The 21,536-nt window shown below is 39.5% G+C and overlaps 1 protein-coding gene and 1 non-coding gene across 9 annotated transcripts in view; one reads left to right on the plus strand and one right to left on the minus strand.

The window, feature by feature from the left end:
• Positions 1–143, minus strand: LOC140709877 (U4 spliceosomal RNA). The gene has a single exon (XR_012090676.1). It is a non-coding gene; the product is annotated as a U4 spliceosomal RNA (small nuclear RNA).
• The window catches only part of FHIT (fragile histidine triad diadenosine triphosphatase), a 1,488,394-nt gene that overhangs the window by 1,391,323 nt on the left and 75,535 nt on the right, over positions 1–21,536 (plus strand). The window lies entirely within an intron of this gene.

Consider the following 21,536-nt stretch of genomic DNA (forward strand, 5'->3'; position numbering starts at 1 on the left):
TTATTTTAACAATAGTACATAATTCCACCTTTTGTTTCTATATGATTAAGAGAATAACAGATTTTTAAAATATGTTAGTCTATTAGCAATAATCGCGCCTCGGATAAACCTCATTGGCTACGATACTGCCACTGCGCAAAGCCAAATGTCCATCAGTGACAGATTGGATTAAGAAAATGTGGCACATATACACCATGGAATACTATGCAGCCATAAAAAAGGATGAGTTTGTGTCCTTTGTAGGGACATGGATGCAGCTGGAAACCATCATTCTTAGCAAACTATCACAAGAACAGAAAACCAAACACCACATGTTCTCACTCGTAGGTGGGAACTGAACAATGAGATCACTTGGACTCGGGAAGGGGAACATCACACACCGGGGCCTATCATGGGGAGGGGGGAGGGGGGAGGGATTGCATTGGGAGTTATACCTGATGTAAATGACGAGTTGATGGGTGCAGCACACCAACATGGCACAAGTATACATATGTAGCAAACCTGCACGTTGTGCACATGTACCCTACAACTTGAAGTTTAATAATAATAAATAAATTTAAAAAATAAAATATGTTAGTCTAAAAATCAATATTATTATAACTTTGGTTTGTAACTCCATGTTTTGTTTTCTATATAATTTAAGAGACCAATGCATAAAAAATTATTAGTTGATGTTTTGAGGAAGTCAAGATATACAGACATAATTTTATGACATCAACAACAGAAAGGGGAGGGTATAATGTTGTTAAAGCAGTAGAGTTTGTATATGTTATAGAGGTTAAACTGGCATAAATTCAAATTACAGTGTAATAGCTTCAGAATGTTAAATATAGTTACCACCGTAACTACAAAGAAAACAGCTAAAGAATATACAGAAAAAGAAAACGGAAAGGAAATTTAATTGTTTCATTATCAAAACAAGAAATCAACCAAACACAAAAGAAGACAGGAATACAGGAAATCAGGGAAAAAATAAACCTATAAGGCATATAGAAAGCAAGTCACAAAATGACAGAATCAAACCTCTCCTCAACAGTAATTACTTTAAATGTAAATGGATTAAACAGCTTAGTCAACAGACAGAGGTTGACAAAATGGTTTTAAAAAATCATAATCCAACTATATACTGTCTTCACAGACTTACTTTAGAACCAGTGATGCAAATAGGTTAAAAGTAAAAGGACAGAAAAGGATATTCCATGTAAATAGTAAACCAAAAGAGAGCAGAGTTGGCTATACTAATATCAGAAAAAATAGACTTTAAATAAAAAATGCTAGCAAAGAGACAAAAGGCAGAAGTTAAGTAAGGAAACAGAGGACTTGAACAAAACAATAAACTGGCTAGATCTAACAGATACATGCCAAACACTCTGCCTAACAACAGCATACACATTCTTCTCAAGTACTCGTGAGACATTTTCCAGGATAGACCATATGCAAGGCCACAAATGAAGTCTCAGTAGATTTTAAAAGACAGACATCGTACAAAGTATCTTCTCTGATCACAATAGGATGGCATTAGAAATCAGTAACAGAAGGAAAACTGAAAAGTTCACAAATTTGTGAAAATTGAATAACACAATCTTAAGCAACAAGTGGATTAAAGAAGAAAACATAAGGGGAATTAGGTAATACTTAAAAGACAAATGAAAACAAAAACACAACATATCTGAATATATGGAAGTAATGGAAACAGTACTTAGGGGGAATTTTATAGCTACAAATACTTATATTTAAAAATAAGACAAATAAAATGTCTAACCTTAAAACTTTAAAAACTGGAAAAATAACACACTAACCCCAAAGCTAACAGAAGGAAAGAATAAAGATTAGAGCAAAGATAGATGGAGAACAGAAAAATAGTAGAAATCAAGGAAAAACTAGAAAATCAAGGAAAACAAATTTGATTTTTGAAATTATCAACAAAATTGACAAAATTTTAGCTAGACTAAGAAAAAAACCAGAAGACTAAAATTAATAAAATCAGAAATGAAAGTGAGGAAATTGCTATCAAGTCTACAGAAATAAAAAGGATTATAAGCGAGTAATACAAACAATTGCATGCCAACACATTGGACAGTTCAGGTGAAATGGACAAATTCCTAGAAACACAAAACCTATAAGACTAAGTCATGAAGACTGAATAGATCTATAACTAGTAAGGAGATTAAATCAGTAATCAATAATCTCCTAGCAAAGGGAAGCCCCAGACCTTATGACTTTACTGGTGAATAATACCAAATATTTAAAGAACTAAACCAATGTTTTTCAAACTTTTCAAAAAACTTAAATAAAAGGGAACACTTTCTCATTCTATGAAGCCAGCATTACCCTGATACAAAGACATTGCAAAAAAAACTATAGACCAATATCCCTTATAAACATCGCTACAAAAATCTTCAACAAAATACTAGCAAACCAAACTCACCAGTATATTAAAAGAATTATACATTACGACCAAGCGAGATTTGTTCTTGGAGTGTATGGATGGTTCTCTACAGAAAAATCAACCAATGCAATACATCACAGCAGAGCAAGAAGAGGAAGAAACACATTATCATCTCAGTTGATGCAGAAAGAGCATCTGCCACAATTCAGGCCCTTCTGTGGTTTAAACACACACACACACAGACACACACACACATACACACACACTCAACAAACTAGGAAAAGTAAGAACCTGCCCCAACATAATAAGAGCCACATATAAAAAACCCACATTGAACATCATGTTCAGTGATGAAAGACTGAAAGATTTGTCTCTAAGATCAAGAACAAGGAAAGTATGCCCATTTTCACCATGTCTATTCAACATAGTCCTTAAAGTCCTAGCCAGAAAAACTCAACCAGAAAAATAAATAAAAGGCATCCAAATTGAAAATGAAGAAATTAAATTGTATCTATTTTCAGATTGTATTAGGCCATTCTTGCATTGTTATAAAAGAATACCTGAGACAGGGTAATTTATGAAGAAATGAGGTTTAATTGGTTCACAGTTCTGAAAGCCACACAAGCATGGTGCCAACATCTATTTGGCTTCTGGGAAGGCATCAGAGAGCTTTTACTCATGGTGGACAGTGAAGCATGAGCAGGCATGTCACATGGCCAGAGCAGAAGCAAAAGAGAAAGAGGGTGTGGGAGGTTCCACACACTCTTAAGCAAACAGATCTCATGAAAACCCACTCATATCGTGAGAACAGCACCAAGCTATGAGAGGTCTGCTTCCATGACCCAGTCACCTTCCACTAGGGCTCATCTCCAACACTGGGGATTACATTTCAACATGAGATTCGGAGGGAACAACATACAAACTGTATTACAGATGATATGAGCTTATATGTACAAAACCCTAAAGATTCCACCAAAAAAAAAATCTGTAAGGACTAATAAATGAATTCAACAAAGCAAAAGATACAAGTCAATGAACAAAAATAAATTGCATTTTTATCCACTAACAATGAACAATTTGAAAAGAAAATTGAGAATTAAAAAGAATAAAATACTTAGGAATTAGCTTAACCAAAGAAGTGAAAAACTTGTACAATGAAAACCATAAAACATTTCTGAAGGAAGATATCAATCAGTGAAAACAAACCTTATGTTCAGGGATTAGAAGATTTAATATTGTTGTCAATACTATACAAAGCAATCTATAGTCTTAACACAATCTTGTGAAAATTCCAACAATGCTTTTTTTTGCTGACATACAAAAAGCCATCTTGAAATTCATATGTAATTGAAAGGACCCCAGATGGCCAAAGAAATCCTGGAAAAGAACAGATCTGGAGGACTCATACTTTCTGATTACAAAACTTACTGTAAACTGTGGGAGTCAAAGTAATGTGGCATTGACATAAAGACAGAGTTATACATCAGTGGAATAGAATAGAGGATAGAGGAGTCCAAAAGTAAATCCTCACGTATGTGGTCAAATGATTTTTGACAAAAGTGCCAAGATGATTAAATGGAGGAAAAGATAGTCTTTCCAATAAATGCCACTAGGAAAACTCTGTATCCAAGTGCAAAAGAATACAATTAATATTTGGTACATTCCTTACTTTATACCACATAAAAAATTAAAATTGGGTCTCTGACCTAACTGTAAGAATAAAACTATAAAACTCTTAGAAGAAAATTTAGAGCAAAAACCTCATGATATTTTACTTGGCAGTTATTTATTGGATATGACACCAGAGACATGGGCATCAAAAGGAAAAATAGATGAATTGGACTTAAATGAAAAACATTTTTGTACATCAAAAGACACTATCAGTATAGTAAAAAGGCAACCCACAGAATGAGAAAAAATATTTGCAAATCATATGTCTGATAAGAGATTAATATTCATAATATATAGAGAATTCCTAAAACTCAGCAACAACAACAAAAATCACTGATTCAAAAATGCGCAAAGGACTAGAAGAGACACTTCTCCAGAGAAGATGTACGAGTGTCCAATAAACACTTGGAAAGATGCTCAACATCACTAATCACTAGAGAAATGCAAATGAAATTACGATGAGATATCACTGCATACCCATTAAGTTGGCTCTTACCAAAAAAGAGTGACGTGGTGGCAAAGACATGGAGAAATTGGAACTCATGTGCACTGTTGGTGGGATTGTAAAATGGTACAGCTGCTGTGGAAAACAGTGTAGCAGTTTCTCCCAAAATTAAAAACAGAATTACCATATGATCCAGCAATCCCACTTCTGAGCCTACACCGGAAATAACTAAAAGCAGGAACTGGAACAGATGTTTGTACGTCCATGTTCACCCACATTCATAACACCATTATTCATAATAGCCAAGAAGTAGAAGCAACTCAGTGTCTATTGAAACATGATCGAATAAACCAAATGTGTTACATACATGCAATAAAATATTATTCAACCTTGAGAAAAGGGAAATCCTGATAAGAGCTATGATATGGATGAATCTGGAGGACATTGTGCTAAGTGAAATAAGCTAGTCACAAAAAGACAGATGCTGTATGATTCCACTTACATGAGTTATCTAGATTTGTCAACCCTCATAGAGACGGAAAGTGGAATGGTGGTTGCCAGAAGCTGGGAGGAGGGAGAATGGGGAGTTGTTGTTTAGTGGGTACAGAATTTCAGTTTTACAAGATGAAAAAGAGTTCTGTAGATGGACGGTAGTGATTGTAGCACACAATATAAATGTGCTTATTGTCACTGGACTGTACACCTAAAAATGGCCAAGATAGTACATTTTAGATTTTGTGTATTCTACCACAATAAAAGAAATTGGAAGAAAATATCATTGGTAATCTTTCCCAACTCTAGAGATAACCCTGACCCTGCTAATCCTGTAGGTCTCAATTCAAAATTGATTTTCTTTATAATCAAACTTGGCTGATTTCTGTTTATTAAAAATATAGTTTTAAAGATTGCCTGGGTTTCAGGAGTGTGTGTGCATCAGTACACCTGTGTGTACTGGGTTGGGTTCTTGGGCTGCGGTGCTGAGATGGACTCTGGAGTACAGGATGTTTATTAGGCATCAACCCCTGTGAAAGGAAGGGGCAGAAATAGGACTGGGCAAAGTAGAAGCTGGACTTTGAGGCAGGCCCTCCAAAGTCTCACCCAAGCCAGTGGGGAGCCCTGAGTTCATTATTGCCTATCTGGATTGTTCTGGAATGAATGGAAGCAGCAGCATCTTTTCACACCTGCCTCACTCTGGTAGGAAATGAAAGCTGCCCAAGAAATGCATGGTCTTTAGGGAAGCAGCTCTCTGGAGCTGAGGCCCATTCTCCAGTAGCTAATGGCTGAACGGTGTTTGCTAATCACTATCCACCTTACAGTTGGGAGGCCAAGTCCCTCCTTGAAGGGCAACCTGGGTGGTGCATATCTGTGCCTACCACAATATGGGTGTAGACTTCAGCCCTACCCCACGCACATACCTGTATCTAGTTTGGCATACAGCCGTGATCTTCCAGAATGACAGGTAACCCAGGCAAGATCATCTGACCTTTTCATTTACATCATTTTCAACCATCAAAGGGGCTATGGACTCCGCCAAGAATGTAGCAAGCCAACTTGACCTTCAGAGGTAAAAATGAAACCCAAAGACATGGAGAAAATTAAACCAACTCTTTAGCCAAATCTAGAGATGAAGTGAGGGCACCGTTGCTTCTTGGGTGTTTTAATAGAATGTGGAAATGTGAAGCAGCTTCCAAATGACATTTATTAAGCTCCTAGTGTATTTGCTAAATGATATATACCCTGCTATGTCATTTAAACCTCACAACAACCCTATGAGCCCAGGGCTGTTGTTATCATCACCATTATATAGATGAGAAAACTGAGGTGCCCAAGGTCCCAGAGCTGTCAAGTAGTGGGGCAGGGATACAAACCTAAGCAGTCTAGTCCTGCACAATTTTAACTGTTCCCTGAGGACCTAACCATTTTTCTGAACGGATGTACTGGGGACGTTCTTTTGAATGATGTAACTATGCAAAAGACTGCAGCATAGGTATCTGCATTTTGAGGATTTAGGATCAAGCAGTATCAGGTTTGCTCCCTGCCCTCAGGGAATCCATGAGGCAAGGCTTCTACACACAAAATTATAAACGTAATAAACATACAGCATTGTCTGTTCCTGTGTGCATGCTTATGGAGTAGCGATGGATTTCAGAAGGAGAAGAAATCTCTTACAGAGGGAACTGGTGTTAGCTGTGCCTTTACAATGGGTTAAAAATAATTGCCAACATTGAAAAATGAAGAGAGTCCTCATTGAAATTTTGATAGGTGGTTTCCTTTTTTTTTTTTTAAAAAAAAAAAAAAAAAAAAAAGGGACAATCTGGTAACACGATGCCCCTTCCTGTGAGCTGGCAATATGCTGAAGGAAGTGGGTTTGCCATCCTTATCAAAGGGCCCCTTTAGGTGTCTGAGTTGGTAACCTCAGTGGGGCCACAAACAGAAGACATTATCTTATAATTACACAGTTGCATTTTGATTCTCTGAATGGGAATGATGGGGAATCTGCAAGATTGGGGGAGTACTTCTGTTCAAGTGAGAGGTCAAGATTTCACCTTGCCCATCCTTTTTAATTATCTGTAGTCAGAGGGAAACAAAGCCCACAGAGTGACAGCTCTGCCCTCTTCTCACTCCTCCTGTGGCTTTTCTGTAGCCCCCACTCACTGTAGCCTGGCTACTTAGAAGGGATTTAACTAAAAGTGAGAAGTGAGATTCAGTGGTGAAACATGAAACTGAAAAGTCAGTAAAAGAAGTTATCTTTAAGAGTGAAGTTTAATGCCAACTTCTCCCTTGAGGGGCCTTGTCACTTCAAGCCTTTAATACCAGGCCTGACAAATATTTAGAAAATGTTCAGGCCTTAACTGTTTTGCACAAGGAGAGGACAAGATGCCCTGATAGATTTTTTTTCCTCCTTCATCTCTAGTATCTGTGATCCTCTGAATCCTGCTAAGGAAACAGATCTCAGAGGCTATTCTCTGAGCAGTGTTTGGTAGAGAGAGATAATGGAGCTGGGGTTGAAGTAGATCTTCCCAGAAGACAGTGAGGGGAGATAAAGCCGTGGCTGCCTGCTCAGGGAAGTGGAAAAGGAACTTCTTGATGGGCTTAACCTTATAAAAGTGTGATCTCTGGAGGAACCTGCGGGGAGTAAGGCAGAGCTGCTTCATCGACAAGTATTTAAGTACTTACCCAGTACAACATATTTAACTGGGGAAAATACATACTTAAAGATGACCCAGTCCTTTCTCCCAAGGAGGTTACAAAATATCTGGGGAGACTAGCTATAGTGTTGTGAAACAGTGAAATAATTATGGAAAGGCTGTATGGTACTAATGATAAGAGGTGGTTTTCTTTTCTCTTTTATTTTTTTTGAAAATGAAATCTCACTCTGTCGCTCAGGCTGGAGTGCAATGGCATGATCTCGGCTCACTGCAACCTCTGTGTCCCAGGTTCAAGCGATTCTCCTGTCTCAGCCTCCTGAGTAGCTGGGATTACAGGCGTGCACCGCCATGCCCTGATATTTTTTTGTATTTTTAGTACAGATGGGGTTTCATCGTGTTGGCCAGGCTGGTCTCAAACACCTGACCTCAAGTGATCCACCTGCCTTGGCCTCCCAAAATGCTGGGATTAAGGACATGAGCCACCGTGCCCAGCTGGGAGGTGGTTATTCTTTCTTTTGTGGAATAGATCTCCTTTTTTTTCCTAAGTAAAGGTCACCCAGATCCCAAATATGTAAAGATACTTGATCAAAGTAGTGCAGCTCTGGTTGAAGTGTAGAGGCAGGGGCTGGAGGTGTGACAACTTGCCCACTTCAGTTTCCTACTTCTGCCCTCAAAGGCACCTTTGCCAAATCTAGTACTCCTCAAAAGACACACAGGAAGACTCTGGGGAAAAAAAATCTCAATGCTGTTCAAGTGCTTTTGTTTGAGTTTCATACTATCCCTATGGAGAGAGAGCATTATCAATCTCCAGTCTCAGATAAGGAACCTGAGACCCGGTGGGGTTACACAACTGGATCAAAACTCACTGCTTGCTCGTTTTGGAGCTGGCATATGAACCCAGGTTTCTAAACCTAGGCTCTTGCTGTCCCTGCCACTCCACAGAAGAGCACATGCTAGTGTCCCATGCCAGAGTAAGAGATGGAGGGACCAGGAAGGCCTTGTGAAGAAGACACACACTGAGATGGGTTCTGGAATCTACTTGGTATTTGAGTCTATGCAGAGGCTAGGAACGACATTCCAAGTGGGTAGAACAGCAGGAACAGTAGCTGGGAGGGAGGGAATAAATGTGGTTTGGAAAGTAAGTTTGAGTTAGTTTGTGAGAGGGTTGCAACCCAAGGTAACCTTGAACTCTGCCATCTAGACAATGAAGGCAGAACCATTATAGCAGAATGGGGCCAAGAACACAGCAGGGTTTCAGGCAGGTTTGTCTGGGCATTGAGGGCAGGTTGTTTGGGTAGAGAGTGGGACTGGGGTCAGGGAATCTAGGTAGGGGAAAGGTGTAAAATTTCAGCCTGAAGCAAGGAAGGCCTGTGCTAGTTACGAAGGCTAGAGGGGTGGAGGATTTTCAAAGGCAGGAGTGGGACAACGAGAGTGAATGGCTGTGGGTGCAGAGCAGTGAGGAAAATGGAGACAAAATGACTTCTCGAATCTGATTCTGAGACAGAGGATGGGAGATGATGGCAAGATGGTGGTGATGGTGGCAATGACTGCAGCTAACATTTGCCTCAAGCTTACAGGGTACTAGGCACTGTTCTAGGCTCTTTACAGATGCTGTCTGACTTTATCTGTCCACAACCTTCTGGGGCAGATATTACTATTATTCCCACCCCACCCCCCACCCCGCCACCGTTTTACATTGCAGGAAACAGTGCAGAGAGGTTTTGTAACTTGCCCGGAGTCCTGTAGGTAATGGATGCCAGAGGCAGTATTCCAACCCAAGCAGTCCAACTCCAAACCCATTCCTTTCACCACTGTGCTATAGTGCCCCTCAATGAAAAATGTATCCACATGGTGACAAGGGCACAGAAGACCTTTGCCCAATTTGATAGAGAAAACCAATTCTCCCAACTTTCATGTTTACTTGTGCAGTCCAGAATTTCTCAAATAGTATTCCATGGGACGTTTTTATAAAAGATCTCATGAAAATGTTTACAGTTGGCCCTCCATATCCATGGGTTCAATCAATGGAGGATTGGAAATATTTGGGGGGCAGGGGGAATTGTGTTTACACTGAATAAGTGCAGGCTTTTCTTTCCTTGTCATTATTCCCTAAATAATAAAGTATAACTATTTACATAGCATTTATATTGTATTAGGTATTATACATAATCTAGAAATGATTTGAACTATATGTGAAGATGTGCATAGGTTATATGCAAATACTATGACATTTTATATCAGCGACCTGAACATCCATGCATTTTGGCATCTGAGGGAGATCCTAGAACCAGTTTCCCATGGATACCAAGGGATGACTGTATTGGTTCAGGGAAAGGTGACTTAAAATTAATCAGGCTTCTATAATCCAGGACTACTCAAATGTTTTTAAATAATAGAATAATGTGTCCTGAGAATTGCCAGATGGAGCCTGTACAAAGAAGTGTCTCCTAAGCAAATCTGAAAAACTGAACCCTTTTTTTTTCTCACAGAAAATTCACTGTGTTTCTCCAAACACTAGTGTTGAATGGAATATAATTTAGGAAATGATAGCATAGACGTATAGTGAGTTTAGGACTAGAAATAGCACTATAACAAGTCAAATCTTACCATGCGAAGGTAAGAAAATATCTTAATTACAATCCTGGGCCATTCCGCCTTTGCAGGGACCTCATTTAATCATCATTCAGACTTGGCATCACTGTTCAGGCCCCTCCAGCCCAGTGTCTGCATTTCTCTTGACAGGCGGCTTCCTGCTGAGGCCGTGTGTAACACCCATGGCAGGCATTCTTTCTCCCTAGTAGGAAGTGGCAGCACCTGTTAACAGCCTGGGCCCAATTACTCTCAAAAATTTGGACTTCAGCTGCCACACTAAAGCAGCAGTCCTTGAGCCTGTTCAGCCCATGCTAATTTGATTTCTAATGACACTCCTAAAAAGGCAAGTTTCTACAGTTCCATTTTATATCAGGGACTTCCTTGGCAGAAGGAAAACCGTGGAACCAAGCTCATATGGCATGTGCAGAGGTCAGCCTTCCTGTAACAGGAGGGGGCCAGGAAAGAAAGCAAGCACCCTGAGTGGGTTTTCTGGGTACTACTGCATCTGACATCCTTGCCAGCCAGCTGCCACTTATGTCCTGGGTCTCCTACTTACTTAGCCAAGCCAGCACAAATGTGTCAGACCAGCCCTCAGCGTTTAAAGGGAGATACTGTGCCTCATTTTCTTCCTTGTGCAGCAGTCACAAAGGATAAGAAGGCCCAGCCTAACAGTATGGAATTGTGCAAAGAAGCTCAGCCTGTGAAATTTTGAGAGGATCACAGAATATCTACTCATCTTCTGGTCTCCTGCAGCATCTAGCAAGAAACTTTTTCCTTCCCATTTAAGATTAAGTAGTACCTCCTAGTCCGTCAAGTCTTCTTGACTTGAGTCTTCTTTGTAAACTCATGGGGAGGACTCCATCTTGGGTGTGCTGCATTTATGACATTCATGGATATTCTTAAGTTACTATGGGAAGTGAGGGAAAATGGTTACAAATCTGGGTGCCCATCCCAACAGGACTTCCTGGGGTCATTTGGGAACCATCCTCTCCTAGATGATTTGTGTCCCCTAGACTTACTCTTAAGCAACTAGGGCTACGTCTTTTCTCTTCCCTGTTTCTTTAGTAATATATCACTTGGCCAAAACTTAATCATCCAGTATTCAACTCCCTTGAGATCTTAGAATTTCATTATAGGCTGGCAAGAAACTAATCAGCTTAATGAGCTAATGGTCTTCAAGTATGTTGGTATTTCTTTCTAATGCACCTCAAAGAGAGTCTTCTCAATGCATATTGTAATATAGAGGGGTGATTCTCATAGCAGTAAATTGGAATCTTAACCTAGGCTTATAGGGAAGACATATTGAGAGTAATGTCTTTAATCATCAAACTTCCATTTACAGCCTCTTGGTAGGTCAGAACCCGGCCTTTCATGTGTGAAAACTTGGACACATCTACTCCTAGAACCAGGCTCACTCATAACAATTCAGGTTCATATCCATAAAAATGTCAACAAATTCTAGCTTCAGCATAAAGGCCTTCTTCTTCGTGTCTTTGCAAGTATAGTAGAAATGGCTTGCACAAAGACTCTCTTTATTATGAAGGTAAATGAAGATTAGGAGAGCTTCATTTTTGGTGCAAAATAACATTATACGTAATAGGCGGGAAAGGGTAGAAAGCTCCATTGATGAAGAAAGGAATATTATCACTCACTCTCTTCTGAACCTAAACAAGTTCTCAGGTTCTGTTTGACATCCAAACCATTACCCAAATTCTAAAGCTTAGTCTATTAAAGAGGGAAAGTGGAAAATCTATGGTAATGACTATTTTGGCCCAGGCTGATATAAGTCAGAGGGCCTTTGATCCATACAATCAATGTGTTGAGAGGAGATTGTAACTCTTAGGGAAAGATTGTCTTTGCGAAGACAGAAGATTGGGTTATTTACACAACAAGGTCTGCATGAGTAAGTAGTATCTTTGCTTATCTACATAAAATCGGGTCAATCAAATTCAGTTTAGAAAACAACAACAGGAAAATTACCACCAACACAACATATTAAGTAAGTTAAAACTATTTGGGAATGTGTTGAAAATTCACTATTTAACTGCTAATGATTTAATTAAATTTTATATAGGTAGGAAAGATATAGACCTTCATATTTATAGACTTATGCATTGATATATTTTTAGGTGTGTGTATCTGTCTATCTGTTACAGACTGAATGCTTGTGTCCCTCAGAATTCATATGTTGAAATATAATCTCCATTGTGATGGTATTTGAAGGTGGGATCTTTGATAGGTAATTAAGCCATGAGGATAGAGCCCTCAGGAATGGGATTAGTGTCCTTATAAGAAGATATCAGAGAGCTAACTTCCTCTTTTTCCACCATGTGAAGATACAGTGAAAAGTTGACAATCTCCAACCTGGAAGAGGGCGCTCACCAGGAACTGACCATCCTAGCACTCTGATCTTGGATTTCTAGCCTCCAGAAATGTGAGAAGTAAATGTTTGTTTTTTATAAGCCAACCAGTTTATAATATTTTGATAGTAGCCCAAACTGTCTGTCTGTCTGCCTGTCTCTCTCCCTCTCATCTATCTGTATGTCTAAGTTACCTATCTATCTGTCTGTCTGTCTATTTAGGTAATCTATTCATCTATTGTTTAACACATATCCTCTGCCAGGCACAATGTAAAGTACCTCCCATGCACTACCTCATTTAACTCTCATAAAACATCAGGAATGAAACAATGGTTTTTTCTGTGATGTACAGGAGAACACTGGAGGCAGAAATCACCTAAGTAAATGAACAAACTAGGACTTGAACTTAGGTCTTCCTGGTCTTTCAGCCAATGTGCATGATCACTGCATTGTGCTGCCTCCTTTTTCCCTTCTGTGTCTCTGGATATTGTGTGGGCATAGATATGGCAATATAGCTGTATTAGTTCATTTTCACACTGCTATAAAGAACTGTGTGAGACTGGGTAGTTTATAAAGAAAAGAGGTTTAATGGACTTACCATTCCTCGTGGCTCGGGAGGCCTCAAGAAACATAGTCGTGGTGGAAGACAAAGGAGAAACAGGCACCTTCTTCACAAGGTGGCAGGAGAGAGAGCACACAGTGGGAAGTGTCATACATTTAAGCCATCAGATCTCTTGAGAACTCACTATCACAAGACCAGCATGGAGAAACTGTCCCCATCATCCAATCACCTCACACCAGGTCCCTCCCTCAACATGTGGAGATTACAATTCAAGATGAGATTGGATGTGAAAACAGAGGCAAACCTTGTCAATGACCTTCATGAGTATGATAGTGATTTCCATCAGAAGTTTTCCATGGGATCTGTTGGTAAAAATTCACCTGGTGGGCTTTCTATTTGTTTCCTAGGGCCACCATAACAAAGTACTACAAGCTAGGTATCTTAAAAAATTAGAAATGTATTGTTTCATAGTTCTGGAGGCTAGAAGTCTGAAGTTGTTCTGTTGGTAGGGCCATGCTCTCTCTAGCCTGTAGAGGAATCTTTCCTTGGCTGTGGTTTATAGCTTCTGGTAGTTTGCCAGCAATCTTTGATATTCCTTGGCTCGTAGCTGCATCACCCCAACTTCTGTCTTCATGGTCACAAGACATGTGCATCTCTATCTTCATGTGGCTGTCTTCTTATAAGCACATCAATTATATTAGTTTAGAAGCCCACCCTATTTCAGTGTGACCTCATCTTAACTAATTACATCCTCAATGCTATTTCCAAATAATGTCATATATTGAGGAAGTAGTGATTAGGACTTCAACATATCCATTTGGAGCTGGGGGTGGAGAAGGAACCCAGTTCAACCCATGACAGGCTTATTCAATTACATTGATTTATACCCCAGTGTAACTTACCCTCCGTGTGATTACTGTTACTTAATATGTCATATATGCCTGTGCTCAGATATCATTGCAAAAGAGTGAGGAGACCCAATGTAAGTCAATATTCATTTAAATCAGATTAGAGAACTAATCCAAACTAGCTAAAGTAAAAGAGAAATGTCTTGGTTCACATAATCATAACATCTAGCATTAAGTCTTCAGGCACAGCTGGATTCAGGGGCTCAAAGGCCTCGGAGCTCTTACTTTTATAACATTTCTTGATTCTGTCCTTGCCTGTTGACTTAATACATAAATAGTCTTTCACTCAATGATAGGGAAGATAGCCCCTAGCATCCCCAGATTCACTTGAGCATATGATGTAAGTTGAGGCTGAGTTCTTGTTGTTGAACAATTTGTGTATTAGCCTCAGCTGCAGTAACAACCCCCAAGTAAACAAATATTTATTTCTCATTTGTGAGTCTGTGGTTGGCAGCAGCTCTTCTTGGCTCTATTCTGTGCATCTCTTATTCCAAGACCTAGGCTGAAGCAGAGAAGCCCTCATCTGGGCCATGCTATTCTCAATGCAGAGGACAAAAATGCAGAAAGTTGAGTTAAGCCTTGCAACCTCATTTAAAGATTCTGTATGGACATGGATATTTCATATCTGCTTATAGTCCTTTGGGCAAAGAAAGTCACATGACCACAATGTGGCTGGATATTACAGATAAGGTAGGGATGTATTATCCTCTTCTTAGAGAAAGAAAAAAAAAAAATAACTGGGGAGAAAACAGAACCTACCACAATGAGGTTGTGGTTAAGTTAAAGAAATCTCGTGTCACAGGCTGTGACTCAATGGTTGAGAAATGATTGGGAAGATCCAGAAGTAACTTTTGCCCCTCAGTTTGCTCCCATGGCTCCTGAAACGGAGGGACAGTACTCAATAGTCTAACTCAAATATAGATATGAAGTCTTTCCAACAATCAACCACTCAAGGTACAGTCCAGGAAAATCGGACTCCACGTGAACTTAGCATTTGTGAGCTAAACAGCGCAGACTCCCTACAGTGCACATCACAGGGGCAAGTGGATCACTGGGTAAGGGCTAATGGCTTAATTTACCCAGGTGCAGGGATAACATGTTAATCACAGCAGCTGTGCTTAGGGGAAGTAGGACCAGTAGTTGAGAGTTCCCATTTGCTCTGCTGACTATGGCTGCAGTACACACACACTTACCATCAGCTTTTGTCCACAAATTGAATCCCAGGCTAGGAGTGAAAGTGGAGCAATACCCTTTAAACCCTCTCTGTACCACCCTGCTTTATGGCATTTTGTTTTGTTGTTTTCATTTTTCACAGCCACCCCTTTCTACCATAACTGGTCTGGTTATAGGTTATTTCCAAGCAGAACCCCCATTCCCTATTCCACCGATTTTCTTTTTTTTTTCCCCAGGCTGGAGTGCAGTGGCCGGATCTCAGCTCACTGCAAGCTCCGCCTCCCGGGTTTACGCCATTCTCCTGCCTCAGCCTCCCAAGTAGCTGGGACTACAGGTGCCCGCCACCTCACCCGGCTAGTTTTTTGTATTTTTTAGTAGAGACGGGGTTTCACCGTGCTAGCCAGGATGGTCTCGATCTCCTGACCTCGTGATCCGCCTGTCTCGGCCTCCCAAAGTGCTGGGATTACAGGCGTGAGCCACCACGCCTGGCCTCCACCGATTTTCAATCTCATTCAGGAGGCAAGGCACTTTGGAGTTGTAGTTATCTAGCAAGTTGTGGCTGCTGACACTGAGGTATCTTAAGTAACTTGTGGCTCTATCTGGGACAGACGGTCTTAGGGCATGAGGCTAAGTCAGTATTATAAGGTCAACTAATAAAAGCTGTGGTTGTGTTTGTGTCAATGCTGGGGTAGAGGGTAGCGACTAAGGGCACAGGATCGGAAGTCAAACTGCTTGGCTTCTGTTTCAGCTTTATTACTTCTTTGATCAAGCTTCTCAACCTTTCTAAGCCTCAGTGTCTTCATTCATCAAAAGGAGATAATAATAGTCTCAATAGTTGCCCTGAGGATTCACTAAGATAATCCACATTAGGCACTTAGTAGACTGGCAAGCACATGGTAAGCACTTAGGAAATGATTTTGTCATCATCGTCATCATCATATCATCACCAGCATCACAGATAATGTTGATGATAATTTTATCAACAATGTGTCACTGATACTTCATATCAGTAATAATGCTGTATAGCATAAATGGTTCACATTCATTGAATGCTTTCTCTGTGTCAGGCACACTATTTCAGCTCTTCTCAAGCACATTTCACGAGAACCCTAAGAGGTAGGTAGGGTTATAGCCTCCCATTTTACAGATAAAGTGAGCCCACGCTCTTAACATCAGATACTATGCTTCTTGTGATAACACAGAACTACAGCCCAAAGCAATGTTTCTTCGGGACTGGAATGCCTGGAAGGATTTTAAATACCAGCAACCCCATCCTGCTTCATTGGTATAGTCAGACAAAAGCAGTCACACTGTTCAAAGAGCAGTCAGCCTTGAGTCCACGTTCTGTATAAATCACCCAGTGAAAAAATGACCCAATTTAACAGATTGGCTGCTGTCCACAATTGCAGCCTCCTGGAGTGCTTAACTGTAAGTCTTTTTGAGGGCCAGTGCTACACCTTTGCAAAAGGCCCTGCTCATGGGTCTGCTGGGTGACTATCTGTGCTGTGGTTGACCTGGCTCACAGATAATGAGGGAATCTATGTGTACAGAATGATGATATTGCATTTAATGTTGAGACTAGACTACAAAAGAATGGGGGAGTTTGAATGTTTTTCCTGTAATGATTAATTTTAGGCCTGTTGGGGGGAACTGCACACTGCAAAATCCCAAAGATTTTTCAACAACCTCTGATTGCTTTTGGAATTGCAATGCAACATTTTCAGGAGACAGTTTTGACATGGCACATTTTGGAGTGCCTAAACAGGGAGCTAATTATACATCTACTTAGCATTAAGGATATCTCTGAATCTCTGAGTGCCCGAAAATGCTCCAATGAAAGTCATATATTTATTCCTGGCTTTTATCCCAAATGAAAAACTTCCTAGAATTTCCTCCTTTTTCCTTTGGAATATAAGTTGAATTTATTTTCTAGATTTTCTCCAATAGAGTAGGTACAAAAATAAATATTTGTACTCAGCATTTATGTCCTGTTATAGCTTCTGATTACTTTGGTTATCTTAGCAGTTGATTTAGATTATCACAGTAAACTAGGCTATACTTGGTAATATCTTCCCAGCATAACAAAGTTTATTCGCCACTAATATACACTTTTGGCGGCAGGGGAGTTGTTTTGTTTTGTTTTGTTTTTGAGACAGGATCTCACTTGGTCACCCAGACTGGAGTACAGTGGTGCAATCATGGCTCCCTACAGCCTTAACCTCCTGAGCTTAAGCCACCCTCCAACCTCAGCCTCCCAAGTAGCTGGGACTATAGGCACAAGCTAATTTTATTTCATTTTTGTAGATATGGGGTCTCCCTATGTTGCCCAGACTGTCATATAAACTCTTTTAAGGGACTGATGGCTCTCTAGGGCCAAGTTTCTTACAAACTCCCTTATAGGAGATCCATTTTCTGTGTTGTATAATTCTGATATCTGGGCCTGCAGCCTCTGTATCACTGAGACAGAATAAGAGAGGGCTGGAGAGTCATGTGCTGGCTCTTAAATACTTTGGCCTTTAAGGTAGCATTTTCATTCAGAGTCCCTTGACCAGAACTGGTTAGAGTATGCTTACTTATCTGCAAGGGAACAGGAAATGGAGCAGAGCACATGGATATTCATGGAACAGTATATGTCTTTTTCATACCTCCGAATCCAGTTCCTCTGCAAGGATAGTGAAGGCTAACAGATCATGCATGCTATCAGTGCTATGAGTAAGGCAGCATGGGAGAAAAAGGAGGCATAGATTCTTCTGACTGAGATTTACATATTTTCTCCCACATATCTAATTTTGAAGTTCGAGGGCTCCCTGGGCTCTCATATCCTCCTACTGCTGGTGCAGAGATACGGGAATATAGAGGCCCATGAACATTGAGGTGCTCTAAGGAAATCACATATTTAACCTCCCTTAACTAAAACCCTGCATTGCAAATATGAAACCTTTAATTAGATGCACATAGATCCATATAAAACAAAGATAAATTTTCAGAGGCCAAGGCACTAGAAAAAATTAATTGTGTAGAGATTACTTCAACCCACTTAATATTACTATCCACAGTTGAAATTCATGTCGTTAGTTCCATGTTATTTGGCCAACCTACAGTGATTATTGTAATTAACCATGACTTTCTTTTGGTACCCAATGTGTACCATATACATGTAAAATAAACATCATTCTGCATCTACATTTTATCTCTTTTTGGTTATTTCTTCAAAGTCATTGTGCTTAAGCTAGAGAGCCTTTGAAACACAAATTAAGATTTTCTTTTTTTCTTGGAAAATTTACATAATGAAAATGAGTTCCATGAGTGAATTTGTCTTGCTTATTAACTAAGGGATTTGGTAGGATACACACACACACACACACGCACACACACACACACGCATATATACTGTATTATTGGTTTAAAAAAAAAAAAAGAAAAAAGAAAAAACCTCTACTTCTTAAAAAAGTATAAAACTTAACAAACTGTGTACTTGTAAAGAATCACGTATCATATTGGAAAGATGTTTTCCCGTAAGTCTGCATTAACCAAGGGTATGACTTGGGTGAAATACTGTTTTTCAATGAGTGGTGAGTTAATTTTCTTGGCTCAAAGATTTAATGTAATTTGGTCCAAGAAATCAGGCAAGTGCCTGGTGAAGTGTATATGAACCAGTCATACCTAGCATCTTTCTGGGAACTTTGCATCTCTCTTTAAGGAGATGCAAACTTCAAATAGCCATACTTTATCATCTGCAGGCACATACACTTGCCTAGGATAACTTTGCTTCAGAGTATAAAGAAAGCTGTCAATAACTAAGAGATACATCAAATATGCTTTGAGAGTTGTAGCAGAAAACCAAAATTACATTGATTTCTTAGAAGTTGCTGAAGCAACACAGTAACTTTTATTCTAGGTTTTCCTACTTATTAGGGTACATGCCAAGGGGAAAATGTCTTCAATCCTGAAGGCAAAGAAAATGTGTTTTACTTCTTTCTCTTTGTTTCTTGTTTTTGATGATCATTTTTGAAAAACTATGAAGATAGAAAAAAGGATCACAGTCTGACAGAGTTCAAAATGAAAAATCAAATAAAATCACTATTTCTTTGCCTTAAATATCAAATGATCAGTCATGTCTCTACCTTTTACCACAGAATTGAACATTTGTATTATTCGATAATGTTGCCAAAATGTGGCTTTTCATTTTAATTTTAGGAAAGATCAAAAAGGATTCTTATGTAAGTCTCTTGAAATGGAATAGAAATGTCTCCCTAAGTGCCTCTTTAATGTGAGGTGTTGTAATTCATCTCGAGATGAGCAATTCATGATCAAATGTCAAATTTGCAGAGAACGATGGATTCCAACTACAAAGACTTAGATGGGCAAATGGTAGAGAGCAATCCAACATGCATTAATTTAAAGAAAGTTAAAAAATATACATTATCTGTAGATCTTCTTGTGCTTGTACCTACACAACCAAAGTAAATGAAAACTGAAAATTTCAGACAATTGAAAATGTTTAATTTATCACACAATGGTTAAGACCCTTTGGTATCAGAGAAACCTGGGTTTAAGCTGTTGCCCCACTAATTCCTGGCTGAGTGACCTTGTCCTTTTACTGCCCTGAGCTTCAGCTTCCTCATCTATAAAATAGGGATACCTATGGTATTCATGTTAATTATTAAGTGATAAGTGCCTGTAAAACACTTAGCATAGCTGCTCTCAGTATCTGCATTTATGTGAATATTAGTATACATTCCTATACATATTTCATTGTCACCCAGCAGGATGACAATTAATGCCATGATAACCATACCTTCTGGTGCCCTATACCACAGTTCTTTGTATCCAGTAGACAATCAGTAATTATTTGTTGATGTTCTGTCATATAAATGTCTGTTATTTTTGCCATCTCTGATTTTAAATGTCATTTTCTTGGACTGTGTTATTCCAATTTAACTCAGCAGTTTGTCCATCACAGTTGAATAACTGACCAGTCCAGTGAAAAGAAATCAGTCAAACTTGTTCTTTGACTGCAGGGCCTGGTTTTTGCCTAAAATGTGAGGAAGGATTAGATAAGATGCTGATTGCAAGTAACACAGGCACAGCCGTAGGGGTACCATTTGTGCTATAGAATGGACACCGCATGGCATGAAGTCAGGCTCAAAAGCTCTTAGTAAATATTGGTTTACTGACTTGTTAATGACCGACATAGAAGACATCATTGACAGCTGAGTTTTACCATTAAATATCACTGTCTTTAATTGTGTTGAAAGGATTTTGAAATCTGTAGAGGGAGGTATATAAAAAAGAAAGTGTATTATCTCTGAGAGTGCCCCTAGGATGCCATAAGATGGACTGATTATTTGCCAAGTGGAAACACAGTGTAAAAAAAAAATGGTTTTATTCTAAGACTTGCAGTAATTATCAAGCAAAGAGTTACCGGAGCCATATGAGGAATCTGGAAATGTGCTGGGGTGTTTTTAATTGTTACATTGATGGTAAGGTCACTACTGGCAATTGGTGGGCAGGAGCCAGGCATGCCACACATCCAGCAGCATATGTGAGACACACGCTGAGACTCCCATGTATGAGACTCGCGTGCACTCACTCACATCGTGTCTCCTACAATGCCAGATTAGGGGCTGAGAAACACTCTTGAATATTGAATAGAGGCACTGAAGGGTCATTTCCCCAAGAAGCCTAACGCTTAGTAATACACATAGTTACCAGATACCCGCCATATGCCACACATTTAGAATACAGTAAGTAGATGGTGAGAGGAGCTTATGTTCTTGAAGCAACCAATAAACAAACCATAAACATAGTAAATAAGTATATTATATATTAGGCTAGAAGGTGATAAGTGCAATGAAAAAGAACAGGTTAAGCAAAATGGAAGTTGCAGGAAAAGGGAACTATATTATAATTTTAAAGTAGAGTGATCCAACATGGTGAAACCCCATCTCTACAAAAAAATTAGCTGGGTGTGGTGGTGTGCAACTGTAGTCCCAGCTACTCAGGAAGCTGAGGTGGGAGAATCACCTGAGCCCCAGAGGCCAAGGCTGCAGTGAGCCAAGACTGTACCACTGCATTCCGGCCTGGGTGTCAGAGTCAGACCCTGTGTCTAAATAAATAAATAAGATGATCAGAGTAGGAGAGAATAGTGCAGATAGGGAAACACACTGTGGAATTAAACTGGAGATCGTTAAAGAAGCCATGTTTGCAAGGATGCTTAAAACTGTGACAGAATAATAAAGTGAGTTTCAGCTGTCAATATTCCTTATTTTTAGTAAGAAAGCAGC

The sequence above is a fragment of the Chlorocebus sabaeus genome, chromosome 22 (assembly GCF_047675955.1).
Source record: "Chlorocebus sabaeus isolate Y175 chromosome 22, mChlSab1.0.hap1, whole genome shotgun sequence".
Classification (NCBI taxonomy): Eukaryota; Metazoa; Chordata; class Mammalia; order Primates; family Cercopithecidae; genus Chlorocebus; species Chlorocebus sabaeus.